The 21,128-nt window shown below is 38.6% G+C and overlaps 1 protein-coding gene across 4 annotated transcripts in view; it reads left to right on the top strand.

Moving 5' to 3' along the window:
* The window catches only part of LOC128733875 (beta-1-syntrophin), a 423,176-nt gene that overhangs the window by 370,284 nt on the left and 31,764 nt on the right, over positions 1-21,128 (top strand). The gene's annotated exons all lie outside the window — the stretch shown is intronic.

Genomic DNA, 21,128 nt, shown 5'->3' with positions numbered 1-21,128 from the left:
CCAGAGACAGAGTCGGTCGGAAATTTTCTCCCCAGACGCTACTTCTGACTGGTATGAACTGCTAATAACTGTGACGTTTGTCCTTATAACTTTCACTTTTCTTGCAAATAGGAATTGAAGAATGGTGGCGTAATTCTGCCATGCAAAATTAAATGTTCACACCTCATTTTGAACTTTTAATTTTTACTGTTTGCCAACCAAAAGACTGCCAAGTTATTCAACCGATTGAATAGTTAATGATTCGCAAATTCGCCATTCACCAACTGTCACTGCTAGGTACGCTAGATTAATTTCTTTTCACGTTCGTAAACATCCCGGTGTGGAACCTTTCTCCGTCTAGTGCAGGCCACCTCCCTGCCTATCTGTCTGTCTGTCTGTCTGTCTTTGGGACCCGAATAAAGCACAATTGTTGCTAGTGAGAGACCAAAGCAAGAACGTAAACAAAGTGCTTCAACGTTAGAATAAACATAAAAATGTAGCATGCATCATGATTACCGTTTTGCTGCTGCCGTGTTACCGTTCCTCCCAGTGACACACTCGGAACGTAAAGAGGCCACTCGGGAGGGAACGGGAGATTGCATGGGTACCGAAACCCGGGGCCAGCCGCTGCTGCTTTTTTGTTGTCGCTTTGTGTTTTGGAAGCCAACGCATATCGCACAATCATCGAGTCAAACGAAATGGAGTTCTGTGCACAACAATGGCAATGACGAGGACGACGACGCAAGTGACGAGATTGGCGTGGACTGAAGTGAAAGTGTGAAGAAAAAAACGCGCACACGAAAACAAATAAAGTTTCATTTTGTGCTTGAATGCCACCTTCACGTCTCTCCGGTGTGTACTGAATGCGAAGGTGACAGGTATGAATTTCTCACCGTCTTTTTGCGCATTTGAAGTGGAGTTTTTACCAGTTGCCGAAATGGATCGCTCGAGATTAGAATGGCTGTGGTTCGTTTGGCATAATTGATGATGATGATGATGATTTTAGATTCGGTTCAGACGGGCACATTCACCGAATGTGACATCGTTCTGAAACGAAATATTATCTACCCGTTTGAAATAATGTTTGCAGACACCACCGCCGCCGGTGTAATCATTTTTATGGCAAACGATGTTTCTCCATCGATATGTTGGCGGTAATTTCCAGAAATACCAGGCGTCTCCATAAAAAAATTTGAATTCTGCAACGTTTGGGCTTTAAAGATGATGATCTTTAGAGTTCAACTGCCATGACACCAAACAATATACTAATTTCACACACACACACACTCTCTCTCACAACAATTATCGAGCTCTCAAAACAATTTGCAACCGAAATCAATTGACTGAAAACATTTGGAATTCGTACTAATCCATTATCAGCATGATATTGTGCCATAAGCTGAACGAATTAAATGGATTTTTTTTAAATATGGGGTGAAAAAGCCTACAATTTTTTCAGTCGACGAAACACTTTTGATCTTTTGAAGACTGTGTAACTGCATTTATCAGAAAAACCTCTCCAAATTTCCAACAAAACGGTAAGGAAAACAAGAGAGGTCGGTAAATCTTTAAAAAATAGAGTTTTCTGGTCAGAACTCCGAAATAATAGAAGACGCTAGCGTAAAATTTTGAATTTTCTTCACCAAAGAGATTATAAATTGACAAATAAAAATAAAATGTTTGGAAATGCTTTCCATGATTTAGAACAGTTTAAAATATAGTTTAGAATATTAGTTTTCCCGGCTTTGCTTCGAGATTTCTAACACCTACACAAGTTAAAGAAAAATTTTTGTGAAAAAAATGCCTGCGATGTTTTATTATTGAGTCATAAATTTTTACGTAATCGATATCCGAAAAAAGGGAAATCGGATTCCTTTTCTGATCCTAGTCTGCCGCTCGTGCTCACACGACCTGTTGACAATTCGTGAGCTATGGCTTCGCGGGTGGGCTGTGCAGAAAGTTGCTATGCTAGCTGTACACTCGCGAGTGTGTAGGTAGCAGAATGTATGCACACAGTACCAGCAGTTGTTTGTCGTAAGCTTGCGTCAGTGGAGTAAGCTTTGAATGCTATGCTTCTCACGCTCGCTCGCCTAAGATTTTTAAACCTTATCGAAAACAAGATATACAAGTGGCTGGAAGACAAAAGGATGGTGGCCTCTGATGAAAGGGAAGATGCGAATCGCGGAAATTCCCGTTCCGGAGTGACAATTATTTAAACTTCTAATTTGGTAGTTGACTACAATAGGTGTGGACGAGACACAATTTGTGTCTAAAAATGACGCAATTCCACCAGCGATGGTGGCACACTAAACTTCCGCAACGCGCGGATCCCTTAAATTGGTAAAAGGAAGTGAATTATAAACCTTGTAAGTGTTCCTTCAATGACTTTGCTTCATCTAATTTTCCACTCTTTCCCCTTCATGTCTTATTCCACTCTATGACACTATAAAACACATCCCAGCTAGCATTTTTATATGTATTTAAAAGTTAAAAATCAGCATTACGTATATATATACATGCTAACAAATCGTATTTAATGCGCAAAATTGGCATATCCGTGCTATTTTGGAGGCGATATACGTGATGAGTAATAAACATACGCATTTCATCGATATAAGTAATTATATACGACAACATCCGATTAAGCCCGACCCGCTCCGTACTGCTATACGATTTTGTGCTGAATATCGTATGTATGTTAGCCATTATCATTATATACGACTGAAAATAAATTCGGGCGGACTTTATTTAGCTTATGTTACGATTCCGAATTTGTAAATTTGCTGAAGAACAGTAAAGGCATTCCGGAGTTATGGCGCAACTCGTTAACTTTTATATTTACTTAAAACCCACATTCACAGTTGATTTATTTGAGATAGACCAAAATCCCCTCTCCAATTTTTTGATATTATGCACAGAAAACTACGTTCTTTCAAACGCAATCAACCGATTTTGATTCTGCTTGCATCTTTCCAAGATACTAACATTTGAAAACGGCATATTTTTAATAAAAAATTTGATGTAAGTGTAGAAGTAAAGTAGATATCCAGTTTCTTTTTGCACCAAAAATTGCCTCTTATTGAGCCTCAAAAGTGCAAAATAAAAAAGTTATGGAGAAAAATCGAAAAATAGCAGAGTCAACCTAACTTGATTCAGGAAAAACGCCCTCTTATGGAAACGGTTTAAGATAGAGGATTCCGTCTTCTGTAATATTACTCAAAATACTTCCAGCTATAAAATTGCTGAAGTGAGTATCGCTCTATCTTGTTTCGTTTTGAAGATAATTTCTGGATCTTGGTTAATTGAAGGGTCACCCTAAAATAGCTCATGCCAAAAAAAGCGGCATCCTAAATCAAGATTTTGTTGCTAACACGTAAATAGTCTAAAATCAACGACTAAACAATTTATTCCACCTAATTTGGCTTTCTGGACCACAGTGCAGCGGTTAATCACTAAACTTGCCACAGCGACATCCGGCAACTGACTGCCTATTTCTATGGCACTGATCAGGTAGATAACACTCTATCTTCTCGGTGGCAGAAACGTAGAGTAATCATACAAAAAACTGTATGGACGGAAAATATTACATGCGTCTTGACCTCGTGATTTTAGTCATGATCTTGAAATGCGGTCAGGCATATATTAATATTTTTTAAAACGATGATTCTACAATTGATGAAGGGACGGTAAGGGAAAGTAAAGGAGAAGGATTTTTTGGGAATGGGGGGGAAAGAGTGAAAAGGAAGGGGAGGGGGGGGGGGTAATAGGTAGCTACGCTTAACAGGTTGTCGTTGTAACTCCTACCTTTTGTCCAATGCTGGAAGGTGCATGAGTCGAACCAAGCTATAATCTGAGATTATAACCGTATTTGAACCCACAACTCCCGCCAGAGCATGTGGCTCGTTGGTACCCGTGTACCTATGAACCACAGAGGCGCTGGACAAAAGGAGTCTGCTGCACAACCCCCGTTATTAATGTTGCGACATGGGTTGGGCTATTTTTAGACACAAATTGTGCCTCTTCCTCCACCTACTGTAGAGACCACCGACCGAGAAGTTTAACCCATTAAGCCCCACACTTTTCCCAGCAGGGATAGAAAGTAGAAACTTTCAGGAAAATTCTCTTTTAGGTCAACTAAGAAAAAGCCGCTGACATGTATTTTTAATTTTGACCCTGTGTCCCGCAACGCTACGTTGCGAAAACGCAACGCTGGGCATTAAGGGTATACCGTTTTTGCATACCTTCATTATTATGCATATAAATGCTTCATACTTTTTTACCGTTAAATCAAATTTTGGATTTTTTTTTGTGAATTTGAGTATTAATAAAGATTAAATGAACTACTTAGAGTATTACATGTTATGTTTTATGATAGATATCGAAACATTTGGGTTGGAGACCATCTTTGCACTAGACGCATAGTATGCAGTTTGAATGCTAAATGCATGTCGTCGCAGATGATTAAATGCCTACCAACACGTTCCGGAAAGGTTGTAACAATAAATTTGGGTCCATGAAACTGTCGTTTCCATCACTCAATTCTTCCAGATATTCCGGAGGCAAAGGTACTTTAACAATTTTATTACGCTCTTATCACAACGGCTTCTCCATCTGCCATCAGTGTATGAAGTTGCGAATTCTATGTTATGTAAACTTTTATAATGTTTCCGGGATATTTTAAATAAGCGAAAGATAAGATTTACATTCATTTGTTTACTAAAAAGCAACGACATCAAATGAAAAACCTCACCGAACGAACGAAAACAAACGTTCCCGTTGCAAATTTTGAATATCGTTACTTCCTAGCGTTGCGTTTTCGCAACGCAAAGCTTCAAACCTATCTTAAAATTACAAAAATAATCAAAATTATGAAACAAAGTTTTTTTTGGCAAGCAACCGATTCTTACTAACACTGATTGATAGGTCAGGCGTTAATAGAGGTAAAATCGAGTTTTATGAGCATTTTTCCTTAACTGCCTGAAAAATAGCAAAACCTGTTGTTTTGTCACAGCTGTAATTATGTTACATGTAACATCTGGCCTTTGAGCAAAAACAGATTAGATTTTTTTCCAATCTTTCTTTGTTTCTCAGGGTCCAAGTTGATATCTTCAACCGGGCCTTCTCCAGAAACGAATGAAAGTGCGTTGCGTTTTCGCAACGCTGGGAGGAAATGGGTTAATCTAACTTTGTGTTGACTAGCGGGACAACGACACTATGCAGGCCCTTGCGACTTACAAAGGTACTGCATGTGAACGCTGTTCGTTTGCCAGCGTGCTAGTTGCGGTTCTCAGCGCGGGTTTTTCATGCTACCTGTTATCCCCCCTTCCTTTCCACTCTTTCCCCTCCATTCCCAAAAAATCCTTCTTCATTACTTTCCCTTACCGTCCCTTCATCAATTGTAGAACCATCGTTTCAAAAAATATTAATACATGCGTCTTGTTAAATACGTTGATTATTTATCATGAATGTTTTGATTTAATTGAATATATTCTCGCTAATTAAAAATAAAGATATCGAGGAGGTCATCAATCACGCGTTCTAATTCGTTTACAAACCATTACATTAAAAAATTTACTGCACCACGAATTTATCGTTTCATAACAAAAATCATACATGTAGTTTATCTGGGCGCCCGGTCACCATGACCAGGGATTCCTATATTCCGCTCTTCACCTGAGCCAAATATTATTTTAAATTACAATATAAACTACGGTTCAAAACAACTGGATTCGAATTTAAATCTGCGTCACGGTTTCGGAAGAATTCGGTTGTTGCAATGAACGAGACACGAAAGCAAGCGATGCTAATCGCTTGCAAAAAATACTCAGAACCTAACCTCAGGAACATCAACGAAGCTGTAGATAATCATCACATTGCTAATTGGCTCACTGACAGTAAAAAACCAGGAACAGTAAAACCAATAAAGGATTTCTTAAAGCAAATGGTCCCTAAGTTGATAAGCTCTTCCTCCTATCAACGCAAATATGTAGAGATATAGCGCCCTACACACTCGAAAAAAAAACAAAACAGAGAACAGAAAAACTAATAAACTGAAAAGCTAAAAAGCTGAAAAAATGAAAGGTAGAATCGCGAAGTCGACAGCCAGCCGAATAGAAACAAAGACAGAAGATTAACAATGGTAGAAATCAAAATGTGAAATGCAAATGGCTAAAGGCAAAATGTAAGAGGCAAAAAGGCATTATATAAAAGTCAAAAGCCCAAAGCCTGAAGACAAACCGGAAAATAAAAGATAGAAAGACAAAAAATAGAACGAAAAAAAATGGAACAGATGGACAGAACGGCGGTAGGACAAAAGGACAGAAGTACAGGAACACAGAAGGCCAGAAAGGCGGAGGACAGAAAATAATGGTTGAAGGCAAAACAGCATGAGAGTAGGAAGCAGAAGCAAGAGGTGCGTACAAATTTGAAAGAGGGCCGATGACACTGATATCAGTAACAAATCCAGACATGAAAACCCGAAATTGAAAAGCATAATATCGTAACGATACGAAAACGAAATTTATGGAATGTAACGGCATTAAAATCTCATATATAAAAATGGATTTCTGTCTGTCGGAATGTTCCTTATAGAATCGTTAACCAATCGGCGTGAAAATTTGCATGTAGAGGGTTTTGGGGCCAGAGAAGGTTCTTATGATGGTTAGAGACACCTCCCCCCACTAAGAGGAGGGGGCTCCCATACAAACGAAACACAAATTTCTGCATAACTCAATAACTAATCAAGCAAATGGAACCAATTTTGGCATGTGCTAGTAGGGGGGTTCCCCCTCCTAAATGAAATACAAATTTCCTCATAACTCCAGAACTAATCAAGCAAATGGAACCAAGAGGCAGGACTTTTTTTTATGATTGATTGAGACCCCTGGCCCCTGTGGTAGAGGGATAAGGACTCATACGAATAAAACAGAAATTTTTGCGTAACTCAAAAACTAATCGAATTCGAGAAATTTTAGACTCGTTCATAAAATATTACTCAATAACAAGACCACCAGAAACTATCAATAGTAACATTCAGGGCGAGACGGACACAGGCCACGAGTGTTGCTGGCGACCTGCCGTCGGAAGCGCCGGCCACTGCCCCCGTAGAGATCCACCTCTATCTAAGTTTGTTTATTTTCCTAGATCTACTGACCTCTATTACTTTCCTTCAGTTAGGTCACCCCTGCAAAATGGTACTTTCTACGAAAAGATTTTCCGTGAAATGGTACATCTCGCGTAAAATTTTTCGCGAAATGGTATTCTCCGAAACTCTGAATTCCACAAAATGGTATTCGGCGAAATGGTTTGTAATGATGGCGAATAATTAAATGTTATCCGCTTTATTTGATCAAGCTAAGCAATGGGGGAGTTGTTTTCTATGTTACTGTGAGAAAAATTTGTATATTAAAACACCCATGAACTCCTCAGAAACTTGCAAAACTCGAGATTGTGATAAAAGCAAAGCCATGGGTTTATACCGTCTTTAGACATTACCCTTCTTTATCGACAAACGTCGCAGCCGGCTGTTAGAGTACAGAAAAATTACGGGCCAGTGCAACAATCCTACTGACTCTAACTAGCAAGCACCGCCTAGCCGAGATTCGAACATACGACGACTGGTTTGTTAGACCAGCATCGTACCTCGAAGCTAGCTGGGCGGTATTGTTGTGATGTGTGATTATGGTATTATTGTGATAAAGGTCATCCGAGATTCAGGATTTATGTAAAACACAGTTTAATTTGTGGCAATACGAAGTTTGTCGGGTCAGCTAGTAGAAATATAAGAATATAAAATAAGGCCATTACAAATATTTTAAACAGTTTTTGTCCCTGCGGTGTTGGGCCACCAAAGGGGGGGTGCGAAAAAAACAAAGAGAATTTTTTAATCGAGCAAAAAAAATAAATTTTAGGCATTTTACATAAAGTTTAAACGCGAAAACCAAATCTATTCTTGCTTTTAATATATACGTTATTATTTTCCATGCAAAAATCTACGAAAAAAAGACAAAAACGAAAGAAATTTTTTGGCCGATTTTCGCAAATTCCACTGCTTGAATTCTCATGCTGGAAGTGTTAACTCAACTCGTACACTCATTTTTCGAGTTTTTCAGGCTATAGAGCCTACCGACAATTGATTTTATAAAAAAATTAACACGTGTTAAAAATGATTTGTAATGGCCTAATTAGAAAAACAGATTAGAAAAATTAGAAAAAAAACTCAAAAACAGAAAAGCAAAAAAGCTGATAAGTTGAGTAACAGAAAAGCTGAAAAACTGACAAACATTGTAACAGAAAAACGGAAAAGCAGAAAATAGCAAACAGACAAACAGTGACACAGAAAGTCGGAAACTATAACAGTCAGCATAATAGAAAGACAGACAGAAGACAGCACACAAAAGAGAAACCAAAAGGCATAATGCGAATGGGGCAATTGTGTAAAGGCAAAAAGAAAAAGAAAGAATGAAAGTATGGAAAAACAGAGAGACAAAAAAATGAAAGATATAAGATCAAAAAAGCAGGAAACAGAAGCACAGAGGGGATGAAAGCCACAAGAACGAATGGATATTGGGAGGAAAGACAGAAGTTGAGAACGACAGAAGTACAAAAGGATAGAATAACCGAGGAACATAAAGGTGGAGAATAGAACGGAACAGAAACATAGAAACAAGACACGACAAAAAGGATAGAAATAAAAAAATAGAAGGACAGCTGGAAAGAAGGAGAATGAAAGACAGGACAAACGAATAGAAGAAAAGAGACATGGTAGGACAGAAAGCTGAAACACAGAAAATAAAGGTTGAAGGCAAAAAAGCAAACAGGCAGGAAGTTCGCAGCAGAAGTAGGAGGTGCATGCAGAGTTCAAAAATCGAAAACAGAAAAGAAAGAGGATAAGGAAACAGAAATTTATGAAAAGCAAAAACATTAAAATAGAAATATATGAACATAAACTTAGAAAAAAGGCTATAAAACTGAAGAGTTAAATAACTGAAAAAAAAATTTAAAGATTTCAGACCCGAAAAAACAGAAAAACTGAGAAACATAAAAACAGGAAATCGGAAAAACAGAATAGAAGCAAAACAGAAAAACTGGAATACGGTAAGGCAGTAGATCAGACAAACAGAGGAACAAAAAACCAGAAAGTTAGATAGTAAACAGTATATAAAAATACAGCAGACAGTAAACAAAGGAAGAAGCTGAAGCGAAAAATGCAATAGGCAATAGGCAAAATGTAAAAGGTAAAAAGATGCGAAAGATAAATGATGAAAGGCAAAAGACAAAAACCAAAACACTCAAGGCTAAAACAAAAAGAAAGAACAAAAGTACAAAAGAACAGAGAGATTAAAAATAGAAAGACAGAAGCATAGAAAGGCAAAAGTAGAAGGACAGAAAGGGCAAAATGATAAAAGAACAGCAAGACAAAAGATCAGAAGGACAGGGAGATAGAAAGATAGAAGTACAAAAGGAAAGAAGAACAGAAAGATAGAAGAACAGAAAGACAAAAGTATGAAAACATAGAAAGACAGAGGAACAGAAGAACAAAAGAACAAAAGAATAGAAGGAAGAACAGCAGAAACACAGAGGGTAGAAAAATAAAAAAACAGAAGACAAAAGTGGAAGGCCGAAAAGCAAAAAGGCAAAGAAGTAAAGAGGCAAAAAGGTTGAAAGTAGGCAGCGTGGACAACGTGGATATCTAAAACGAAAAAAATAGCAAAAATTGGTAAACAAACTTATCTATTTCCCTTCGGCTAAATATGATATGTTGGGCTGTACATTATCGAAGCTTTAGTTTTGAGAAAAATTAATATCCACAACCGAATATGAAAATTTCAAAATGCTACTTAGATATCTAAAAATATGTAAAAGTTACGTTCTCTTTGGTTTTACACCTTGAAATCTTAAAAAAACAGTATTATAACTACAGTTGTAAAACGTTTCGAGTTCCAATCTAATATGTTGCCTGAAAATATTATTAAAGTTTGTTTTTTCCCAGTGAGCTTAACAATCGCCTGCGAATTTTATCGATAAAAATTGGTCAACTTTTAAAGATGTTTAAACCCACAGGTTTGCATATTTGCGTAATTTTGTATCGAAGCTCAGTATTGTTTGCGTTAGATTAAAATAGTACTATTTGTCTACGACCATTTAACGACCATTCCTTTGGGTTTAAAGTTCTCAACATTGTTGATGTATATTACCCAGTAAACTATTTGGTTTGTATATCTCGATTGCAACTGAGGTATACGAAATCATATCTGAACGAAAAAGTTATATTTCACGCCATATAAGAGCATATATGTACCAAAGTGGAGGCGATATACGTGCGAAAATTTTGACAACTATTTGTAATTCTATTTTGCGCAGTTTTTATAACACGCAACTAAATACTCCTGAATATATGATATAGATATAATCAAATATTGCAATTGTCTATCCTGCTTTATAATTCACAGTCATGTATTGTATCTGAAGACACGCACGACTGCAAAACAACTTATTGTTCACTTCGATTTGACATACTCTAATCATTATACAACTCCAATATGAAATTGACATGAAAACGATTTAATGTGAACTTTCTATTACGATTTTGTGTTATCTGGGTACAAACAGTAGTGGTTCAGTAGTACTTCCTTGAGGGATCCCTAGCTAAATTGGTTTAGTGTGAACATCTGCAGTTAATACACAATGATTTCTTAAAATAAATTTCGTTTGTTGAAATAAGTTACATCAATGACACAACTGCCGAATATCTCGGTGGTGTGCTTGACAAACATTAGTAATATCAAAGCTTTAAGACTTTGAAATATAATAATTTGTAAATAAAGTAAAAAGTTTTGTAGAAGTTTCAAAATGGCAATTTTCGTCTATCCAGCTTTTAACGAGCCATAATGGCGGAAGGCATAATTCGTGTTCGTATTTTAACAGCATTTTTGACATTTTTGTTTACATCGCATATTTTCTTTCCGCACGGTCCTTTAGCTTTGCCGTGAGAACGTGGGAAAAGGAAATGTGCGATGTATACAGAAATGTCAAAAAGGTTGTTAAAATAATACGAACGCGGATTATGCCTTCCTCCATTATGGCTCGTTAAAAGCTGGATAGAACAAGTTTTGTATAAAATTGATGATAACAGCACTCCTTGCGAGTAATTTTAATATTTAAAGTACTTTGAATATTTCACCCTGCAGTGATGAAAATGTGACCAAACCAACAATTGAGCCTAAAAGTACAAAAGAAACAAACCTGGTCGTCCAAACCTTATGCTAGGAATTTAACCGAACCCAACAACCGAAAGGTCCACCAATAATAATGGCACCAAAGCGTTCCCCCATCGCATACTGTTAACGACACGCTTCCAGTCCTCCAAGCCTCATTTGGCGTAACGAAAGACATTTTCCAGCTTATTGCCCCACCCCGAAGGTATCCGTTCGGCTCGTCCCCAGCTCGTAATCAAACGGACAACAATAGCACAAGCAAATCCCGAGGCATTAGGATTGAAATCGAGACACGAAAGCAGGATGTCGATAAAGTTTTGGATAATCTTTTTATCGCATTCAACCACTCCCACACGCACACGTAGCAGCGTAGGCCGGCTCTAGTCTCTCTCCCTCTCACTCTGTTCTTCTTCAAGTCGATGTGATGATTGGAAGCTTTGGCCATCCTTAGAGACAGTTGGGGAAAGATGGTGGGCGGAAGTGAGGTAGCCCCTCGGAAAAGTTTCCCCTTACCGGAAAGAATTATCACTGCGGCGTTGATGAGCCGGAATGTGTTTCCTAGCGGACTTATACTTCCGGGCGGAAAAGTGGAGCACCGAGATGAAGAATTATGGTGATGGGCTCTTTGTTAGCCGGGGCTGTTGCTGCTGCTGCTGGTGGATGAGTGTCTGTGGGGATATCCGCTTCAGGCAGGCAGCCAGGCAAGCAGGCAGGCAGGACAGTATGTATGTGTGCAGCAGCCCGGAGATTGCGGGCTATTTTCGGGAGAGAGAAAGTTTGGCTTTAATGAAATGATTTCATATCGTAGTATATTCTATTATTCGTTTAGACACTTGAAAGAGATGGCGGAAAATAACAAAGAGATTTCTTTTTATAAAAAACAATGAAAGTGAATGAAGATTTACAAAGATGGGAAAGTAAAACGAGATGCCATCCCTCAGATAAAGACGTTATCAGCCAGCCAGCCTCTTGACCAAAAAAAAAGTTTTCCACAGATGCACAGTATTTGATTTTAATCACCGGCGAGCCAATCAACACCAAAGCTGAGTCGTATTCTAATTCCCAACTCCTGCCCGGAATTAATTTCCACTGATACTGTTACTCGCTAGCTTAGCCAACGCTTGCGACAACACTAGAACGAGTAGACAAACGCCAGTGCAGGCAAGTGAAAGAACAGATTAAGGACTGAACTTTTTCCTTTCTCGTCGGTGTCAGTTTAGACCTCGGTCCGTCGTCTTAAACGGCCGGCTGGCTGGCTGTGCCCAACCCGAACCTACCAGAGCGAGCGCTCTCGATTTTCCCTGGCCCGGTCTGCTGTACGTCAACCGGGCATTAGAAAAACATTTAGAAGATGGGAAAATTGCGAAAACCAGCAGGCGGATAAAAACTGAGACACAAGATTAAATGTCAGCGGAGTCCGGAACGTTGGCAACCGGGGTGGTAGATTTATCCTACATTTCTGTCATGTTTGATCATGGAGCTTTGCTGCATCCGAGGCAGGTTGCGCTTGAAGCGGATATTGGCGTCGTGCGGCAACGAACCCGTCCTCGCCGCATCTAGCATCTCCTAGCATGCCGCTTGCGCTAGAAATAACTAAAGGAAAATGGTTATACTGGAAAAAGCTTTTGTCTGAGCTCATCTCATCGCTATAAGTATGTAATTACATGTTAGCCTTATAGAGCAAGCACTTTGCCGCTGAGCGAAGATCTTTGAGTGGAGGAAGAAAAGTTTTCCCAACGGGCGGTGGACCAACCGTGCTCGATCGGGAAAATGGGATGACTCAATCAAGCGAGCAAGATTTTAGCAGCAGACCTGTTCAGCTGCAAATATTTCTGCTGCTTAAGATTAAGAACCCTTGGCCGGTCGGGCTGACACTAATTTACTGCCTTTTGTTCCTGTGAAGCATAGCTTGGCTTCAGGTAAATGCACCGTCACTGAATGAAAGTCACATCTTCGAAATAATCACTCGACTTTCCAGCTTCCAGTAGGTCACCGGTATAGGTAGGTGGATGGATAATCGATGGGGTGTGCGTTGAGGTGCAAAAACCCGTTTTCCTTGTCACCCGAGAACAATGGAACGTAAGTAAAGCGAGGACTGTGAAAGGGTGCCAAGGTAAGGGCAGGTTGGTTGGCTTTTACAGTTGCACAGTCCCACGACGGCTGACGGTGCGCAGAAAGAAAACGCAGAACCGGACAAATAGCCCAGAGGGCGAGACTTTGCTTTCTCCGTTCGGTGTCTCCCTTAATTAGGTCGGGAATAAAATTAAAATGTCATGAAAATAGGATGAAATTCGCACTAATTATAAAGCAATTGAGTTATGAAACTGTGCAATCGCTGTTGTCGTCATCCGTGGAAAGTTTTGTTGTTTCTTGAAGCTGGAAAGTTTTTTGTGTTTGAGTTCTGGTGATGTTTTGATCTGCACTTGTCTGGTACCGTCCGTCGCCGTCCTCAGAGGATTCATTGCTACCATAGAAGAGGCTAGAAAATTAGCAATTCAAATTTTTATTCAATGTTGCAGCCGATGGTTGGCCGTGAAAAAGGAAGGTCGCCGAGCAACCGTTTATTATGAATACGTTTTGAAGGAAGCAGATTGCAGAGGTTATTATCTGATTTCGAATGAATTCAACTACATTGAATTGCTTATAGTGTAAATATGATAGAAAATAGCAGGCAAATGAATATAAACTTTTAAAACATTATGAGATAATATACAAATCATCTGTAAAACAAATTTATATAAAAGCTTCTATCATTTGTAAAGTTACGTTTTAAAACTTTTACCTCATTCATGAGCTCCTTATTTTTAATTGTTAAAAAATTTTATATTTTCCATATGAATGTACACTAGCTTTCCGAGCACTGCCCAAAAGCACATCACGGAGTTATTCGGCTAACTTATTGGTGTTACCGATTCCATTAAATGAGATTTCAATACATAAAGTAGTTGGTTTAGTACACGTATGAACACTGTCTGAGCCGAATGAAAAACAACAAAATTTAGGATTCGCCTCTGCGTCCGTCGCACGCGGTAATCTAATGTGCTTTGCGTGATGTATAAATTCGTGCAGATTTCAAATACTAATTCAACACTCAATACGATACGTTTAAATTGCAATAAAACTGAAAAGACATAAACATTTCACACCAAAAAGCGAATTATAGAACGATACCAGAGTTTCAAATTGGAGGATAAAAGCAATGAAAGTAACGGAGTTAAGCTAAGTAGCATTCTTTTTGTACTAGAGCTAATTTAAGGCAAACGAAACCGAAAACTAAAAATGTTCAATAACTCGGCAACGATTCAGATTTGGCAATATGCGTAGTAGGATTTTTGACGCAGGACTACGTCTTTCTTTACTATACTGAATACTGGGTAGCACACGAAAATAGAAGTGTAACGTTTGAATGAAAGGTTTCATATGGTTATAATTTCTAAACTGTTGAACGAAACATAACTATTAATATGTCGTTGGATAGATAAAATGTCGAGCAATTTGATAGTAACATACTTATACTAATCTTTTATATGCTTAATAGTGAAAATGTATGTAAAGTTTCAAGGTCAAATTTCATTAACACGAAGGTAAGCGGGCAGCACGGATGGTAGGTGGGGGCAGACTGCCGTGATAGCTGCCAGTGAAAGCTTTTCGGTACAAGATATTGTCGTGTTTGGAGCAAGGCATTTCGGGTGAAACCAGTAATACTCGGAACCCCGTTGTTGCTTTTATCAGGTCGATCACAAGACTGACTCTTTATTGCCTTTTCTTCAATCAAGCCTCTAATGACTTCCTAACTTCTCTCTCTCTCTCTCTCTCTCTCTCTCTCTCTCTCTCTCTCTCTCTCTCTCTAGCCCTATTTTCCTTTTATTCATTTCTGACCCCACTCCCTACATCCACTTCTACCGCTACTCTTTATTAAAATATATGATAAAGATACATATCTTTGAATCTTCCTGGTTTTTGAACATTTCTTTTTTGTCTCTTTTGATTTAAGTTTTCATCCTTCGGGTCTGTTGTCGATGATTGCTGAGTTAGTGTAACAGAAGTTCCAACGGTCACGGTATCATTCACAACTGGCTGCGTTGAATCTGGAAGAAAGAATTAATTATATCGAAATCTATTCTGCAAATAAAGAAAGGAACGACTATTGTTCGTTTCTTTTATACCTCCTAAATGCTGCAAACTTTTATCAGTCGATTCATTAGAGTTGCAATCCGAATTGGATCCGCTAGGGACTCTCTTTACGTCCTGAACGTTTCGAGATAGCTGAATACCATCCTGACTCCGTAGTACCACTTTGGCACCTTCTCTTGCTAAAACACTGAAACACTGAACATATTCATCCAATGCCTCTCTCCATCCTCTTTTATCTTCTCTTGCAGCTGCCAATGCTTTAATAACCCCTTGGTTCTGTCTTTCAATCGCACCGTTAGATTGGGCACTCAACGGGATCGACTTTTGCACACGTACTCCTTTCGTTTCCCAGAATTCCACAAATTCACTGCCTTGGAAAGGTGGCCCGTTATCGCTTTGGAGTATAACGGGAAGCCCCCACAAGCGGAATATCTTGCAGAGCGCTGCATTTGTGCAACGAGCGTCTGTTTGTTTCATTTCTATAACGTGCAAATACCTTGAGTAAGTATCAACACACATCAGTAAGTGTCCTGAGCCACAACCTTGAACGGTTAGAAAATCTATTTGAAGGATCTCCCAGGGCCCATTGGGCAGCTGACGACTTGAAAGCGGTATGGGTGGATTTTTGCTGGATATTACCAAGCATGTTTCGCACCGGGATACAAAATCTTCTGCTTCTTTAGCCATGTTTGGCCACCAGAAATACTCGCGAAGAATACGCTTTGTTGCTCCACAGCCGATATGTCCCTGATGAGCAGTTTTCAATGCCCTTGTTCTCAGGTTGCCAGGAAGGATTATGAGATTATTTTTTAGGATTAATGAACCAAATATGCTCAGGTTTTTTGACTGAGATTCGTAGCGCTTAAGTTTGTCCGGCCATTTACCCGTTTCGAGTGCTAGTTTCATTTCATCTAGCTCAACGTCGTTTTCAGCAGCTAGTTGGATTTCTGCCCACGAAATGCTCATACTGCCGGCATCCAAAGCGTAAAGCATATGTTTGTCGTTATCCTCATCAAACGGTTCATCAATCTGTGATTTATGAATAAGCCGCGATAACGCATCCGCAACATTACAATTTCCAGCAACTCTCTCTATACGAAAGCTATAAGGAAGAAGTCGCAATGCCCAAGCCTCGGCACGAGAGATGGCCCTTCGGCTTGTTCTGTGCAAACCGCCGAAAATGTACTCGTTGGCCTCTGAATCCGTTCTAATAATAAACTGCTTGCTGGTCAGGTAGTATGTGAATCGTTCCACTCCCCATACAATAGCTAAAGCCTCTTTTTGGGTTTGTGGGTACCTCTGTTCGGCCAAGGTTAGTGCCTTAGACGCACACGTTATGATACGAGGCTCACCTTTAAGACTGTACTGCACAAGAACTGCTCCTATCCCAATCGGCGATGCATCGACGTAAAGCTCCGTTTTGTCGCTGTGGTCGAAATATCCCAGCCTAATTATCGATTTCAATGCTTCTGTTTTTAGATGTATAAACTCTAACTCCTCTTCTTGTGTCCAATAGAAAGCGTTTGATTTCGTAAGTTGCCTTAGCTTTTCCGTTTTATCTGCTCTATTCATAATAAACCGCTCTGTGAAATTTATTAAGCCCAGGAAGCTCTTAACTTCCGCTAAGGATTCTGGTCTACGAAAACTTCGTATTGCCTTCCGTTTATCATCTTCAACGCTCCAGCCATCATGGGATAGACGAAAACCTATGAACTTGACAGACTGTTTCCCAAATACGCATTTAGTTGCATTCAATAAAACGTTATGTTCGCGCAGTCTACGGAGTACTTCCTAACTTCTCTCTCTCTCTCTCTCTCTCTCTCTCTCTCTCTCTCTCTCTCTCTCTCTCTCTCTCTCTCTCTCTCTCTCTCTCTCTCTCTCTCTCTAGCCCTATTTTCCTTTTATTCATTTCTGACCCCACTCCCTACAGATATATGAATCGGTGCCGATAATCTGCATGTCTGTTGCCATCAGGGATGTGAAATTGTCAAAATTTGGCATACTAAATATCCATGGATGGCGACAATTCTGAAGTAGCCTATATGTTAAAAATAACAGCTAGTGATAGTAAAATTATAGCTAATAGGCAGTATTTAACTGCTTTCCGATTAGTTTCATTTGTTTGGCTACGAATCAAACAGTAGTTTTTTCGTCAAATGTGGCACTTTATTACGCTCTGAAAGATTTGCACCGAGCTACCTGTACACCCTGTATTTTCATACTGTTGCATACCACATATTTCAGTTTTATTTCGCCTTTTGCTTTCATTTTTACGCATTTTGTTTGCCCATTTTTTACTATTTTTTCGTTTCTGATACCTGCGTTATTGTATGCCCTACCTGGTTCTTTGCTATTTTGCTTTTTTGCCCATAACCTTTATTTTCTGACTAAGTGAAAGAGAAAATTTTTCACGATTAAATTCCACTATTAATTTTATTCACGACAGATACGTAACTCAAAAACAGACACTGATGAAGCCTACAAGTCGTAGACTGTCGTGAATAAAACTAATAGTGGAATTCAATTGCGAAAAATTTGTTTTCTGTTTTTCACTTTTTTGTCCCTCTGTGTATCTGTCTTTTTACTATACTGTCTTTCCATTATTTTGTCCTTGTGTTCTTCTGTCCTTCTGTATCTCTGTACTTCTGTCCTTCTATCTTTCTGTTGTTATTTCCTTTGGTATTATTGTCCTTTCTATCTGTATTTCTGTTTTTCTGTCCATTTGTTCTTCTGTTTTGCTACACATCTGTCCTTATGTTTGTTACTTTTATTTCCTTCAGTCTTTCGAATGTTTTTTTCTACTTTTGTTGTTTGTTTTTGTTTTCGCATTTTGCATTTTACCTTGTATAAGGCCATTGCAAATAATTTTAAAAGTTTTTGTCACCGCCCCCCCACCCCTTCTTAGAAATTGACTTGAAAAATCGGGCGGCAAAAAAATAATTTGTAGGATTTGAGTTAATTTTTTTTCATAAAGTCAATTGTCTGTGGATTCTACAGCCTGAAAAACTGAGTTGAGTTAACGCTTCTAGCACGAAACAGAAATGGAAATTCGAACAAAGGAATTTCCGAAAATCGGCCGAATAATTTTTCTTTCGTTTTTCTCTTTTTTCGTAGATATTTGCATGGAAAATAATAACTTATATATTAAAAGCAAGAATAGATTTGGTTTCCATGTTTAAACTTTAAGTAAAAATGCCTAAAATCAATTTTTTTTGCTCGATTAAAAAAATCTCTTTGTTTTTTTTCGCCCCCCCCCCCCCTTCAGTGGCCCAACATCGGAAGGACAAAAACTTTTTAAAACATTTGTAATGGCCTAATTGCTTTTTGCCAATCGCATTTTGGCCTTCAGCTTCTGCCTTTGTTTGCTGTCTTCTGTTATTTTCTATACTGATAACTGTCTAAACTTCTTTTTTCTGTTTCCCTATTGTCTGATTATTTACCTTTCCGTATTGCTGTTTCCCTCCTTTTCTGTTCTGCTTTTATATTTCCTAGCTTCTCTAATTTTTTATTTTTTCAGTATTAAATTTTGACATCAATTCAGTTTTTAGTTCCGGTTTTTAAACTTTTCCCTTTAAATTTATGTTCTTATATTTTTATTTTAATGTTGGTGTTCCGGCATTCCATAAATTCCTGAACCCTTACGCGTTTTGTTTTATTTTTTATGCTTCTTGTCTTCCATTATTCATTTCTGTTATCGTATCTGATAACCATGTTAATTTTCCTTTTTTCATTCTGCTTTTGATTACTGATTTCTGCTCCCTACTTTCTGCCTTTTAGCTTTTTTGCCTTCAAACTTTAGTTTCAGTTTTTCATCTTTCTGTGCTTTTGTACTTCTATCTGCCTATTGTATTCTCCTGCCTTTAAACCTAGGCATTTCCTTTAATTTTTTGTTCCGATATTTCTACTTTAATATTGTTGCATTCCATACATTTTTCCGTTTCCTTACGCATTTTTGATCATTTTCTTATTACTTATTATTTCCTATTATTTATAACTGTTTACATTTCTGATATCCGCCTTATTTCTCCACTTTCCATTCTACTCCTGTTTTCTGCTTTCTGTTCTCACTTCTATGTTTCTATACTTCTGACTTTCAATCTTTCACTTCTTGTTTGTTCTTTTGCCTTTCTGTCCTTTCGTCCTTCTATTCTTCTGTCCTGTCTTTCTGTCCAGCTATCCTTGAGTTTTTTCTTTCTGTATAAAGTATTTCTCTGTTTATGTTCTTTGCTATTTTGCACCTTTCTGTCATTCTGTCTTTTTGATCTTTTGATCCTCTGTCTTTCTATCCTTAAGTCCATTTGTTCTTCTGTCGCTCTACCCTTCTGTCCTTACATTTTTCGCCTTTCTGTTCTTCTGTGTCTCATTCTGTTTTTTTGCCTCTTTGTTTCCCTAAACAATTATTTTTGCTTTTTTTTGCTTTGCCTTTAGCCGTTTGGCATTTAACATTTGGCATTTGCCTTCCGCAGTTTGCTTTCGTGTTTCATGATTTTCGTTTTGGTTTTTACTTTTGTTTGCTGTCTTCTGTCTTTCTTTCTATTCTGCTGAATTTTTAATGTTTCTCTGTTTTGGTTTTCTGTTTTCCTGCTTTTCTGTTTTTCCATTCTTCTGTTTTTTCAGCTTTAAATTTGTAAAATTCATTCAGTCTATTCTTTGCGCTTTCTGTTTCGCATTATTTATTTCTATTCACGATATTCGCACACACTGCACACACCTCCTGCTTCTACTTCCTACTTTCTGCTGTCTTACTTTTTTTTGCTTTCAACCTTTGTTTTCTGTTTTCCATCTCTCTTTGTTTATGTTCTTCTGTTCTCATGGCTTTCTGACCAAGCGTGCTTCTATCCTTCTATTCTTCGATCTTTCTGTCCTTCTAATTTTGCTTTCTGTTTCTTGCCTTTCTTCCATTCTATCTCTCTCTTTCTGTCCATCTGTTTTAATTTTTTGGTTTTTGTCTTTTACCTTTTACTTTTTACCTTTCACCATTCGCTTTTGCACTTTACCTTTCGTCATATACATTTTGCTTTTCGGGTCCTGTCTTTGTTTGCTGCCTTTTGGGTTTCTTTTTATTCTGCCTACTGTCTAACCCTCCAACTTGCTATTGCTCTGTTTTTCTGTTTCTCCCTTTTACGGTTTTCCAGTTTTCTTACTTTCCCGTTTTTCTGCATCTCTGTTTGTTTGAATTTCCGCTTTTCCGTTTTTGTTTTCCTATTTTTCCGTTTTGCTGGTTTCTGTTTTCTGCTGCTCAACATCTCTGCTTTTTCGTTAGCTGCTTTTTACCTTTGTTATAGTATTACAAAGGTTTAGAAATTGGTCGAAAAACACGAATTTGATCCAAGGCCCGGAGGGCCGAGTGTCATATACCAATCGATAGGATTCGACGAACTGAGCAATGTCTGTGTGTGTGTGTTTTTTTTACGTGAGAAAACGCTCAATTCCAGGCACACTAATGGTGTATTGCTACATCATGTGGCACAGTGTGGGAGTCTAACCCACTAAAAACCTCACGGGCGTCTGACCTTAAGCCCCCCCCCCCTCCCCCCAGAACTACCGTTAAGTATTACTTTGGGGGGAGGCTGTGTCTGTACACCCCGATCCGGAGATGACGACCGTCATAACGTCCACTCCTTCACTTTCACCCTCACAGGGTTCTGCCATTCTTTTTGCTACTACATTCTCCTTCACCGTCCACTTTCCTTGCACCTGTCGAGACGTGTACCGATCCAAAGATGGCGACCGTCATGACTTCCATCTCCTCACTGCCACCCTCGCAAGGTTCTCCGTCGAGTTCGCCACTGTTGTGTG

This window comes from Sabethes cyaneus, chromosome 2, assembly GCF_943734655.1.
Source record: "Sabethes cyaneus chromosome 2, idSabCyanKW18_F2, whole genome shotgun sequence".
NCBI classification, from domain to species: domain Eukaryota; kingdom Metazoa; phylum Arthropoda; class Insecta; order Diptera; family Culicidae; genus Sabethes; species Sabethes cyaneus.
This window is presented reverse-complemented; position numbering and strand designations above follow the sequence as displayed.